This window comes from Gekko japonicus, unplaced genomic scaffold (genome assembly GCF_001447785.1).
Source record: "Gekko japonicus isolate JY-2015 unplaced genomic scaffold, Gekko_japonicus_V1.1 scaffold522, whole genome shotgun sequence".
NCBI classification, from domain to species: Eukaryota; Metazoa; Chordata; class Lepidosauria; order Squamata; family Gekkonidae; genus Gekko; species Gekko japonicus.
The window spans coordinates 994,336-1,009,022 of record NW_015169790.1 but is presented as its reverse complement, the minus strand read 5'-3'; positions in this window follow the sequence as shown (position 1 = coordinate 1,009,022).

Genomic DNA, 14,687 nt, shown 5'->3' with positions numbered 1-14,687 from the left:
GCGGCTCGCAGAGGAAGAGAGAGAATGGCGGGGAAGAGAGAGACTCCCCCCCCGCGAATATCGCGGGTCCCCCCTTGTATATATATATTTGGAAACCACTGATTGAAATCATTCTGGAAAAAAATGTGTTGTGGTTTAAAATTGTTAAATATTCACACCTGCACAACATTCACTCAACAGAGCTGACAACTCCCATTAACAAGGAGTTATCCCTACAGATGGTTCTGATATATTACCATATCAAGATTCTTTCCTATCTCGGCCAAGAAGGTGATGACATAATCATCGCTATAAAAATCCATGTTTTCCAAGAACCCAAGACAAGCTACTGATTGATCGTCTGGCTGTCCAGACAAATCATGTGGCCCACACCTCTCTAACATCCTGAGAACATCCAGAGGAAAACCCAGAAGGGGCCATTTCTCATGAACTCTGCACTCAAAACTCCGTAGCCTCTTGTGCCTTCTCTAGGTGAAGCAACATCTCCCAAGAGATGCAATTACGGCCATTACAGGAGGAGCCTCCTCTTTGCTCAGAGTTGAGAAGTTCATGGGGCCTTCCTCATCACTCTGTACATAACTGATACAGACAGACATTTTCATGCCTCATGTCCTTCCCTCCCCCAGCAACTCATTTGCCCATTACCCATCTTCATAGTTGCAGCCAGTCTACCAAGCGGCAAAATTATTTTACTTTTGGCATACTTGGGAAAAGAACAGAACATAGCCAAATTGGGGGGGGGGGGGGAGAGAGACACAGATAGAAGGTTAATGCATGCCGCTTGGGTGACAGGGGACCAAACTGAAGATACTTTACCTCTTACAAGTAGACTGCCTTCCAGTCAATTGCCTTCCATAGGTCTTATGAACTTTATACTGTAACTGACTAAATAATGGAAGAAGGTGAGGGGTGGGCATTTGTGAGGACCTACCCAGCACCCAACAAAACAGAATTGGAGAAGTTGTCCAGCCATACAGCCAGGTGTCTAGGATGCATTTCTCACATTCACTTTCTAACAATTCTGTAGAACAGCTCATTTTACAAACTTGGAAGCAGCTCTGGTTAGGTTAAACTAAGAGTCTGTCATGGAACATTTTTTCCTATGTCCAGGATTCACAGGAGCAGCAATACAAGTCCTTGCCACTCCCCACATACTCAAAAATGTATATTTATACTGTATCCAGGATGACTGGGTGGAACACTGCTGTAAGATTACTAGTTTCACAGAAATGCCGAAAAAAAAGTAATGGGAGTGTTTCAAATTCCAGTGGGGTAGCCATGTTAATCTGCAACAGTAAACACACACGGAAGTTTTGTGGCACCTTAAATATTTAGCACTACATTGAACAGAAAACAGATACACCAAACAGAGCCTCAGTAAGACAAAACATACACCATAGAAAGGGGGAAAGTTACAAAGAGTGGGGTTCATTCAACATAAACTGAAACTGCAGCTGGTGATGAACATGATGTTATCACAGTGTTTCATGTGAATCAATAATACATGATTCAGCCAAGGACCAAGAACTCTTAGCAGTGTGAAAGGGGATTTGATGTAATACTAGTTATATTTATTTGTTCTATCCAGGACTTTTTTTCTGGGGGAATGAACCAGAACAGAGTTTCGGCACCTCCTTGACAAAATTATTTTAACAATGTTTAAAAGTTCATGAGTTTTCAGTATACAGATTGAAAACTTAATTTCCCTCTTGAGAATTCCAGAACCTTTTTTTCAAAAAACAACAACACAACAACCCTGGTTCTATCCATTTCTGCCGAACACAGGGGAAACTAGACTACTGGTTTGGATTTGGAGTTGCCATTCCTCCACATGGAAGGGAGAGAGGTGATTGTCCACACATATTAATTCAATTAGAATCTATGCAATCTTTAAAAAGAAATGCAGTTTCACCTTTGGAAGATGAGCTAACAAAGAATCAGCCAAGAAGATGACAGAAGAACTAGACAAGCAGTTTTAAAACTCATCAATGTGAAACTCTTTGGGATATATACTTGCCCTGAAGCCATGAAACAAGGCAGAGCCCTCCGTAAGTACCACCCCAGATGAACTCACACAGCTTTTAGATTTTAAAAGAAGCAGAGACTACTTGGGAGAGAACTAACTTAGGTGGTATCACACTACTACTACCTTAGCAGATTTATACTACTTTGGAGAGAACCTGCCATAGTGTGTGCAGTAGTACTAGTTAGAGGGCAGGTTGAAACCTGGGGTCCCGGTGGGCTTTCACCGCAAATCCAGTTCATATGCTGTAGATGACTTTGCTTGACACACTGAAAACAGGGATCGGTTTGCAAGAAAGAACTCAGGTCCATACAAATCCTCTTCCCTACTGCAATTTACAAAACATTTCTAGCCACTCTATTTCCATCAACAATGAGTCACAGAACAACCATAATTTTCAGGTTAAATGACATTTCTCTCAAAATATTTGCAGCCCTCTTAATGGAGGAACATTTGTCAGCCTGACATCAGCAGAATTCTGGGATGGAAACAGAATGCAGCAGGCAGCTTAACAGGACAGCAAGATCCGGCTGCTCCAGCCTCACCAAAACTTTGGAAAAGTTATTACTTATCCCCAGTACCAGGAACCAGCTCACCTTATTCCCTGCAGCAATCAATCAAAAGCCAGCAGGTGAACTCCAGGCACACTGGATTCATCCCCCAGACAAAGCTTCTTTAACAAAGTGAGCCTGACCCAGACACAAGGGAGTGCACCAGTCATTGTGAGAGGGAGTGTATTCCTTTGCAAGGAGGAGGCGGAGGCGGGCCCAAGTCAACCTACGCTCAGCACACCTATCCAATTTGGTTTGGGAGCCCTCCCTACTGCTTTTTCTTTTCTAATGATGCCAGTAGCAAAAAAAATAGTCACTCCCGGAAGAAATGAGCAGTGACCCACGAAAGCTCACATCCTGCCACATATTTTGTTAGTCTTTGAGGTGTTGCTGGACTCTTGCTCTTTTCTACTCCTACAACTCTTGTATTTTTATGGAGAGAGTAAATTAAAATATCAGGGTTCTTATTACAGTGTTCTCATTACAGTGTGCCACATGCTCATTTTTCTAAAATAACATTGCTCCACAAAACAGAATGGAAAGATTCTATAAGCCTCTCTCACCCTGTGGTGGCAGCACTGCAAATAGAAGTACGACCGGTATAGACAGGGGAAGTTCCCCATGCTGAATTCTGCTGGTTAGGGGCACAGGAGCCCTTCCCAAGAACAAAGGCACAGGTCAAATCTGTATTTGCATTTTTAAATCAGTCTCGTGCTGCTGTGACGCCGTCTTTCTCTATGCTTGTTTGAATGTAGTTTGGAGAAGATTCTTTTAAAGTCGTGCAGAGGTGCAATGACAGTAGAGCCACCACGAAAGGGCAATAAACATATGCGGATGTGCAAAAGTATGCTAGCGCTGTTGAGGTGTGAAAATGACACCAAATGTAGACAGCTTTTTTGAAGACGGAATCAGAAGGCTGTGACACCGGTGGGAAAGACAAATGCAGATTCGACCACAAACTGATTCTACCATGAACACTAAGTTGTGTGAATATTTTCATCAGATTCCAGAAGAGAAGAATTTATATTAAAGTGGTTTCTAGATAACATGCCATAATAGGGAATTTTATTCTAGTGGCAAATATGAAGATAGGGTTCTTTCAGACATGCCCTTCCTGTGGCAGTTTCAGATAATGTGGGTGTAAACACAAGAGGACAAGATAGTAGCCAAGTTGAAATGTTATGTATGTGCAGACTCGAAGCCCACCAACTCCACATACATAATGGAAGATGTATGCACATGGAAAATGCACACATTGCCAATTCACATGAGACAGCAACTGCATTGTACTGGGTGCATTGCAAAAACAGTATGCTCCCAATACGTGTGGTTGGTGGGCTCCCAGTTTGCATGGACATAATGCCTGAAGAGAGCTGTCCTTGGGACCAATGCTCCCTCTAAGATGTGGAGTCTTGTGAGCAAAAAATTTACTTTGTGAGCTACTGGCATTAAAGTTGTGAGTGAGCGATTTGGCTACTGCATAAATCAGTTTGCTCTGGAGCCCTCCTTCCTGAGCTAATAAAAAAATGTGTGAGCCGGAGGCTAAAAAACTGTGACCTAGCTCACACTATTTTCAGCTTAGAGGGAACACTGCTTGGGACACTGGCCATTTTAACATGAGTGAGCTGGAGGCTGTTCCAGAGTCCTTCATAATCATCTGGCGAAAGTATGGCTTAAGGCAGGAAGAAAGGAAACCCATCTGTCTTTAAAACAATAAGACAGCCTCTATTTTGCAGGTGCCAGTTTGGCTACAAGTAGCAGTCTCTGCTGAGAATAGGCTTATATTGTAAACAAACCACAACAGGTTTACTGGAAGACTGGATCCACCAAGACCATAGCCATGTCAGATAGAATAGTGGAGGAAGCCCAGTACAGGAGGAGTATTTGCAACCCACCAGACTGAAAATAATACAACAGCCATGACACTCCAAAAGGTCAGTCCTGGTTCGCATATTGTGCACACTCACACATCACTTCAGGATTTTAAAATGCCACAAGGGAATTCCAAATCCTGTGCTCAGAATTAAGCTGAATGTGTGTACATTGGACTAAGCTGCTCGAACCGGCTCAGCAGCAGAATGTTGAAAGTGATGCCAGGAATACTGGAGTGGTAATGGCCCCTTTTTCATGGTTTCTAGTAATAAATTTCAAGTGTTCAGTTCTGTGCACAAAAGTGTGAAGCCACTCCAATTGCAGAAGGAAATGCCCCTTCTAGGGGACTGGGCCCCCCAGGAGCTGCATGAGGGGAGAGCTGTAAGGCTGCCATTCCAGCAGGGAAAATGGGGGGGGGGGGTTTTGTAACATTTCTGTGAGCTTGGAGATATTTTCCATGGGATCCAGCCCATAATTATGATTGTTGTTTGAACATTTGTCTCCCATACTTGCTTTCAGGGGTCCTGAGGTACCATACATAGTAGTTATCCCATTTTACTCTAGCTATGTGAAGCAGATTAGGCTGAGAGTGGGCTGGTAGCTATTTGACACAATAATTAGTCTGTATCTCCCAGTCAGGTGGTAAGGAACACTTTCATGAATTTTAGGAAAGCAAGAGAGGAGCAAAAATCTTCCTTTCTGTCTGGTAAAGTAAAGGTAAAGGTTCCCTTGCTCGAAAGCCAGTCGAATCCGACTCTAGGGTTGCGGTGCTCATCTCCGTTTCAAAGCCGAAGAGCCAGCGCTGTCCGAAGATGTTTCCGTGGTCGCGTGGCCGGCATGACTAAACACCAAGGCGCACGGAACGCTGTTGCCTTCCCACTGTAGTGGTACCTATTTATCTACTTGCAATTCCTTGCTTTCGAACTGCTAGGTTGGCAGGAGCTGGAACTAGAGACGGGAGCTCACTCCGTCATGCAGCACTCGGGTCTCGAACTGCTGAACTACCGACCTTCCACAGCCTGCAGTTCAGCGTCTTAACCACTTGAGCCACCGCAGCTCCATCTGTCTGGTAGGACAACACAAATGAACTGAAGTAACTATTTAGTAACCTGGTTCATTTGTGTTGTCTGTCGGGTAGGACAACACAAATGAACCAGGTTACTAAATAGTTACTTCAGTACCATGGTAGCTTTTTACTTTCTTAAAATGGTTACCTCTAGTCACCCACGCACTATAAGCTTTCTGGGCAGGGATTCAGTCAACATACACCGCACAGCACAGTATTCTAAATAAACATCAAGTGTAAATGCCTAGTTCACACATGCAAGAGAATGAAGTGGCTAGGTAGGGGCGGTGGCTAGGTAGGGGCCCCCTCCCAAATCTGCAGCACCCCCTCTCCCAGTCACCCTGGCCCCCTTTCTCCCCTCCCCCCACTGCCCATCGGCCTGAATTACCCCCAGAAGTGACTGGAGGGCCAGCGCACCACCAGTCAGCCAGATGTTTTCTTATCAGGAAGTGTGTGTCTGCACAGCCAGCTCTGCCCCCAGTGCCAGCATGTGCAAAGGGCCTGGCTGGCCCACATGGCTAGGCTGGCCCAGTGAGCTGTCTGGCTAGCGGGGAAGGAGTGCAAGCCTGGTGCCAGCGCTCTTTCTCCTTCCGCCACTGGCCAGGGGTGGGCAGGATGGAGGCTGACCAGCTGGCAGCCGCCGGGCTCCTCCCCACCACCGTTGAAGCATGCTGCACCTCGCCAGGCAGAGGAGGGAAGGGAAGAGATGGAGGAGTGCACCTTCCGGGTGAGTGGCAGTGCCAGCACCGGCTTCAGCCCACCACCATCCAGGCAGGGCCACTGAGGAGTAGCCCCATGGAGGGGCAGATCACATGGCAGCTCTCTCACTGGCAGTGCTTTCTCGCCGGCCAGCCCCTTTTCCCAGAGCACGGAATGGGGAGGGCCCCGAGTACCTCTGCCCCTCACCGCCGATGCTTCTCCAGGCTGGCTGGCCAGCTGCTGGCAAAGTGAAGGTGTGGGGAGACTGGCGGGCCAGGAAGGGGGGCGCTCTTCTCTGGTCTCCCTGACCAGGCTTTTCTCCTTCGGGCCGCTGGCTCTTTCATTTTTCATTTTATTTTTTTATTATCTTTGTGATGTCCTAAGTGACATCACGGCCCCCCCAGTGTCCCCCACCAAAAATAGTCTAGTTACGGAGCATGGTATTTTGGATGGTATCAGTTGAGACTACAGAAGGTGGATTCATGCTTAGAGTCTTCCATTCTATATACATAAAATAACTATCCATGCAAATTAGAAAGCTAGCACACCAGGAAGAAATATTCTGCTCATTCTCTTTCCTTGCTGTACTGGTTTTCTAGTTGCAAGGAGTTTCTAACATAGAGGAACATTTCAAAATGTGGTCCTCCATAATCCTCCAGTTGTAATCGGAAGTGGCATAGTCCACTGTGCCGTCCAATTGCCTTGCAGGTGTGAGCCAGGCTAATGAACCTCTACACTCAAAACTCTATACGGGCCGCGGCCAATGTGTATTTACTCATGAACCATCACACACACCCCCGGACCAGTGTTCCTTCTAAGCTGAGTTAGTGTAAGCTAGCTCACAGTTTTTTAGCTTACAGCTCACACATTTTTGCCTTAGCTCAGGAAGGGATGGCTCCAGAGCAAGCTAATTTATGCAGTAGCCAAGTCACTTGCTCACAGCTTTAATGCCGGTAGCTCACAAAGTAGAATTTCTGCTCACAAGACTCCACAGCTTAGAGGGAACATTGCAAGGACTACCCATCTTCTTCAAAAATATCTATGAAAAAATATTGGTGTGCTGCCTTCATCCAACTTTAAATATAATTTATTTAAAGTTCAATAGAAAGTATTGCTAAATTGTAAGTTCTTTGCACATTTCCTAATGAAATTGCACACTTCCTATGCATTTCAGGTTATGAAATAAGAAACTGCCTATTTCATGATGAATAAGCATGAATGTAACATAGAGATGATGGTCTATGGTTATCTGGCACAGAAGCAAGAGCAGGGTTGCCAGGGGCCCCCTGGCCACCAGTGGGGGATGGGGGGTTGGGTTGCCAGATACAGGTTGGGAAGATTTGGGGACGGAGCCTGGAGAAGACAGGGACCTCAGTGGGGTATAATGTCATAAAGACCACCCTCCAAAGCATCCATTTTCTCCAGGGGAACTGATCTCCAGAGTCCGGAGAGGAGTTGAAATTCCAGGGGATCCCCAGGTCCCACATGGAGGCTGGTATCCCTAACAGAGACTGTACTGCTGTAGTCCTCCCCCAATGGGGAACAGGTTAAAAATTAGCATTGCACAAGCCCTACCAGCTGAACCACAAAAAGCAGCTTTTCCAAGAAACATTAGAACAACTTAGCAAACTTGCTTACCTAGAAGCCAGGTAAGTGGGCAGGGCTTCAACATGATTTAAAGGGAAAGAATCGAACAAAGAGAAAGCTTAAAGCAGTTTTGGAGGAGGGCAGCAGTTTTGACGATGGCTGACCCCAAATACGCCTGAATGTTTAGAATTCCTGCAGCTACAGTACAACTCTCCTCCTCCTATTCCACTCAGCCTGTTCAAAAACCAAAAGGAAAAAATCACGCAGGATCCTGTGAACTTGAACGCAGTGGCTAGGCACAAAGAGAACAGAAGATGCAGAACAACTGCCCAACCAGGAAAAGCACCATTTAAAATCAAACACTTTCCCCAAATAATTTTCTACTTCAGCATTCAGTAATTAGAAGGATTTAAAAAAAAAAACACACAAACAAACCTTGGAAAGACAAAACTGCTGAACAAACCGAAAGCTTTCCAACAGTCACCTCCCATCAACTAACGTTTCTTCTAATCCTATCCATGCTAGTGTACAGCCATATAGTAACATCCTGGCTTCCCCGAGTGATTCCGAGTCCCAGCAAATACATTTGTTGTTGTTGTTGTTCAGTCGCACAGTTGAGTCGGACTCTTCACGACCCAATGGACCACATCACGCCAGGCCCTCCTGTCTTCGGTCATCCTCCGGAGTTTACTCAACTCCCTCATGGATCACTGCCTTGACGTGGCGAGGGGGCTTGCATGGTTCGATGAGGCTGTGGGCTATGTCATGGACATAGAGATGTTTCCAACTCAGCCTACCTTGAAAAATGGTCCCTTACTTTGATATGGCTGATCTTGCCATCCGGATACATGCCACAGTGACCCTGAGACTAGACTACTGTAATGCATTGTACAATGGTCTCCTTCAAAATCAATTTGGAAACTCCAGTTGGTGCAGAATGCTGCACCTCAGCTATTATCAGAAGCTAGATGGAGCATGTATCTTATTTCCCATTCTCTAGTCATTCCACTGGCTACTCATCATTTACCAGACTCAGTTTAAAGTATTGGCTATGACATACAAAGCCCTTCATGGCCTTGGACACTCATATCTATGAGACCATCTCTCCCCCTATGCTCTGCCACAATAACTTCACTTAGCTAAGCAAGGCCTTCTGCAGGTGCAAACCTGCAAATGGGCAAAATCAACAACTGCCTGGTCTAGGGTTGCCAGTTCCCCTCTTTGCTCTGCTAGGGGGATTTGGGGGGGCATTCTGGGGGTGGGCGGGGATGCCCCCAAGCTCCACCCCCAAGAGCGACCACCCGCCCAACCACCCCTCTCGCTCCCCTCCTGCCTAATTTAAAGGGCTTCTGCTGATTGGTGGGCCTGTCGACCAGCTGGAGGGCCCTTTAAATCTAGCAGGAGAGAGGGAGAAAGGCAGTTGCCATGGCTCCCACCCCACTCACAAAAGGACCCTTTAAATTAGACATGGGAAAAAATCTCAACACAGGATGTTTCTTCTTCTTCCCTATCTCTATCCCACCCCATTATCCCTCACCCCAGAGTCCCCATAGCTCTGTATGGATCAGGACTGCAAGGAGCACTCCAACCATGACATAGATAGTCACTAAGAAGGGATTTTTTAGAAATTCAACTCCTAAGTGGGTCAAAAGGGGTAAAATGTGCTCCCCCCATTGATTCCTATGTGGCTGCAAAGCTGCTGCCTCCTTGCACCCCCCACTCTCTGATTGGTCAGCTGCAGAGCTCAGTGTTCTGAGGTAAAAAAGCCAACAATTACAGGAGTCTGCAGACAGCTAATGACAGTTGAGGAAATCAGGAACGGCCAACAACCACCTGTAAGGTGCAGTAATGCTGCTTGCCCAGCCTCTGTGATGGCTTCCAACACACTCCCCCCACCTCCTACACCTAACAGGTGCAGCAGTGGTTGCAGGGTGCTTAAAGCTCCAAGGGAGGCCGCCCCAGCAGTAACACCTTAGTGATCCTGCTGGCCCAGTCTCCACAGTGGCTTCTAATACTCCTATATAGTTATGTCCTACTTTTTAAATGCAACATAAATGAGAAGCATTTTTGTAAAAAAAAAAAAAAAGGGGGGGGTATGCCCTCCCCCCAAATTCAGTGCCCAGGCCAATCCCCTGCACCAAGAAACCCAAAATAAGGGGAGTACATTCCTACCATGACGTCAACCCCCCCATGAAGAGATTTCTGAGAAACATAACCCCTGCTTCTTAAATGACTGTTTCTTAAATGGACAGTTCTATGTGGCCTGCTCCAGAGTGAGCTCATCAAGCAGCCTGGTGATCCTAGCACCTGAGGGCAGAACCACCAATGTGGTCTACAGAGAGGTCCTTCAGTAGAGGAAAAAAAGGACGTATGTCTCACTTCATTTCTTACACTACAATCTTCTCTGTTAGAATTCCTACAACAAATGACACATTTCAAATCTCACATCATCAGTATTATAACTAGATTTACGGAACTTAAATACCATAGTGAAGCACGGGTAGCAGGCTAGTCTTTCCATATAGCATCCACTAAAAAGGCAGCATAGTTCTTAAAATTAATAATATGAGAACTTACAAATACTGCAGTAGATGACAGGAACTATCATAGGAGAGACGTTCTCTCTCTCTCTCTCTCTCTCTCACACACACACACAAACAGAGAGAGAGAGAGAGAGAGGAATGCTTCTGCTAAGACAGTTCTGCAGGGATACTGCTAAATCCTATGGAAGTATGTTCCCCCCCCCTGCTAAAACCTAAGGAAGTATGTCCCCCCACACACACACACACACAGGAATGCTTCTGCTAAGACAGTTCTGCAGGGATACTGCTAAAATCTATCGAAGCATGTTTCCCCCCTTTAATTCATGCATAAATGCATGTGATTGACAGTGCCATCCTAAGGACAGTTTAATCAATTAATTAAGAAATATGAGTTGTTCAGGTCAACTAGTATTTAGAAGGTAAATGTGCTGCCTTTCCAAACCTGCCTGAAACAGCTCAAAACAACAATATCAAACCAACTAAAACAATAAAAGCAAGTCAATATGAACAAATCAAGCCAATGAAAGCAACATAGGGTGTAAAAAATAGAGCTGTCTAAAATAAGATTATCCCAGACCTGGATAACCCAGGCTAGCTGATTCTCGTCAGACCTTGGAAGCTAAGCAGGGTCAGCCCTGGTGTCAGACCCCTGGAGAAATCAGTTCCCAACAACAGTCATTCAAAGGAATAAAAAGTTTATTGAGACATTGATAGGATCCAGGCTCCGAACATTTATGTGTTAGAATTGGGGAAAAGCATGCGAAACAAGCAATTACACCTAAATCAAGCAGGACCCTAATGGCCCAGGGCCAATCACACCTAAGCTAGAGGCCCACGGAAATAACAGCCTATAGTTCCCAGGGGAAAGGTGATACCAGTCCGACTCCTGACAGGGGCATCCCCATGGCAACCAAGCCCGATAGAGAGGGCAAAGTTGATGCCTGGTCAGTATTTCAAGGGAGACCATCAAGGAATACCAGGGTGCCTATGCAGAGGCAGTCAATGGCAAACTACCTCTGAATGTCTCTTGCTTTGAAAACCCTACAGGGTCACCATAGGTCAGCTGAGGCTTTATGGCACTTTTCATCACCAAAATAAGACTGATCAAACAGTCCTCAGGCTAGGAGCAGACCATGAAACAGCTTTAGAAGATGAAATCACTAAGAAGAGTGGCTTTTATATCCCACTCTTCACTACCAGAAGGAGTCTCTTAGTGGCTTACAATCCCCTGCCCTTCCCTCCCAACAACAGACACCCTGTGAGGTAGGTGGGGCTGACAGTTCTGAGAGAACTGTGGCTGATCCGAGGTCACCCAGCTGGCTTCAAACCCAGTTCTCCAGATTAGAGTCTGCTACCTCTGCGGTGGCTCAAGTGGTTAAGACGCTGAACTGCAGGCTGTGGAAGGTCAGTAGTTCAGCAGTTCGAGACCCGGATGCCGCATGACAGAGTGAGCTCCCGTCTCTAGTTCCAGTTCCTGCCAACCTAGCAGTTCGAAATCAAGGAATTGCAAGTAGATAAATAGGTACCACTTCGGTGGGAAGGTAACAGCGTTCCGTGCACCTTGGTGTTTAGTCATGCCGGCCACATGACCACAGAAACGTCTTCAGACAGCGCTGGCTCTTCGGCTTTGAAACAGATATGAGCACCGCAACCCTAGAGTCGGATTCGACTGGCTTTTGAGCAAGGGAACCTTTACCTTTACCTTTACTCTTAACCACTACACCAAGCTGGCTCCATGGGCCCTCAACAAGGCCCAGATCCCTATTAAAAATTTTGGCCATCAAGCTGCAGCCAACTTATGGCCACCCCACAGGGTTTTCAAGGCAAGAGACCTTCAGAGGTGGTTTTGCCATTACCTACCTCCACATAGCAACCCTAGTCTTCCTTGGTGGTCTTCCAGTCAAAGTACTAACCAGGGCTGACCAGGCTTAACTTCCAAGAGCTGACAAAATGGGCCTAGCCTTGTCCTGCTAAATCTGTCCCCCCCCCCCCACACACACACATACACTGGTGGCCCTGCGTTAGGCAGGCACGTAGAAATTTCCCATTTTATCCATTCTTCTTCCTTTGCAGCTCCCATTCTCAACCACACCCACACTCCTTGTTCTCAGACTCTACATCCTCTCCCTGTCTAGTGTGTGTACACATGTTTGGCTAGAGTCTAAATCACACACAAAGATTTTGGTTTTATGGGTGGTTTTTTTTAAAGGCCAGGAGTCAAAAGGTGGTGATTCCAGTTGAATGTGAAATACACCATGAAAAACAGCTCCAGCTTTCTTGCTTCAGACAAACAGAAAACTCACCTGACCTCTGCAGACCCCACAAAAGTATGTGCCTATACCAGGGCAGGCATGGAAGCAGGACTTGAAATGAAATAAACCTCATTGAATTGGCTCAGGTTCCGGTGAGTGCTGTTATACTACTGACCCTTCAGTGCACAGTGAGACTAATAAACATGCTTCTGGAAATCTCTTATTATTCAAACATAATGGCTGAAATGTTCCCTCGACCTAGGAAAGCAGCTGACATAAATCTTGGAAGATTTATGAATCAGCATGCAATTCCTGTGTGGAAAACCAACTTCTGAATGAATGTTTCCACTAATTCTAGCATCTTACCCAGTCCAGAGTGAAGACAGACATAGAGTTTCCAATCTCAAGGTGAGGCCTAGATTTCTCCTGGAATTGCAACCGATCTCCGGACTACAGAAGTCAGTTCTCTTCCAAGGGCAGACTCTATGGCCTCTCATCTCTGCTAAACTCCCTCCCTTCCACAGACTCCACTCCCAAATCTCCAGGAATTTCCCCAAGACTGAGTTGGCAATCCTGGACCCACACAAACACACACAAGTATCTGACTTTCTAGAATAAGGTGTCATTTACAGTGCTGAGTTCATTTTTGGTTTTCAGCAGCCAGTGTTAACCAGAAAGAGGGAGAGAAAGAAGAAATGTCTGCGAATTGATTTGAAATTTCAAAGTAATTCAGCAGTTTGTGTCTGTTTGCGGCTGGGGTAAAAAAACTTCAGCATCTGACACACATCCTGTTTGACGTATGCTGCAAGCCAGCCAGAGTCCTGAATGGCAACACTGAAGTGTGACAGGTAGAGCATCAGATTAGGGCTGCAGAGACTCAGGCTCAAATTTTCCACGCAGTCATGAAACTCATTGGGTCGCTTTGGATCAGCTACTGTTGCAGAGTCTACCCCCTTAGCTTCACAACAACCTTGTGAGGAAAAAAATAAAGGAAAGAACCATGTCAGGGCAGCCTGAGTACCTTGGAGGAAGGATGGGATAAAAGTGGCATTGGTGAAGGACCAGGTTCCAGGCACAGTGACACGGGGCGGGTGGGTTCCAAACCATATTGGCTAGTACACTGCCACCCACACTCTGTGGCACTGAACAGCCATCACTGCCCATTTCAGCTGCATCAGAGAAGATGAGCAAGCAGAGTTTTAGCATTAAGACTGACTTCGGTTCAGACTTGACCTATGCTCTGATAGCTCCAGCATCTCCTCTGCATCACTCTCTTCCAGTCTCCTGCCTGCCTCTACCCCCTCCCCCCTCCCCCCTCATCTCCAGGTTTATTATTAGCAGACGAATAAAAATGTAAATCAAATCAAGTGGGTAAAACATAAAGTAGCCCCAAACAGGTCCCCCCCCTTTAACCTCCAGGCCATGGTAGTGGGCAGGGATTAAACCCCACACCACATGACCAGGGCACTTGTATTTATATGTCAGTGTGTAAAAACCCACCCTGCTGAGCGGCCTTTTCTCTGCCTGAGGCTGGAGGCTTCTGCTGAGCGTCTTGTCCAGCAGACGCACAAAAGGGATTAGCCAACAGCCTCTCAGCCCTGCAGAGTAATCCATCAAATTATCCCCTTGTTGGCGTTGCTGTCCTCTTCAGAGGGAAAAAGAAAGCCTCTCAAGGCTTTTGAAGAAGCTGAAATTACACTTGAGCCTGAAACACTCCCCCCCCCCAGCTGCTTCCAGCCCAAGAGCCACAATGGGATGGTTGTAAACTGAATACTGAGAGATTGGAGGGGGAAAGGAGGGGGGGGAGACAGGCAAGAAGAAAGGGGACAGACAGACACTGTTCAAAAGGGCAGTGGGCTCCCCTATGTGTCAAAATCCAACAGGTGGCCCAGCACCCCCCCCCTGTTCTTTTCTGTATCCAGTAACTGAAACAACAGCACTGAAAAGGGGCTAACAATGCAGACTCCCCCTCCCCACCCCTTCCCCGTCTAGGGAAGGAGTCTACAGTTTGAAAAACTGGGTTTTGTATTACAGAGCAATGCCCAAGGCCATTTTATGCCCCTTCTAGCTCTGCCAAGTTCAGGGCCTTTGAAT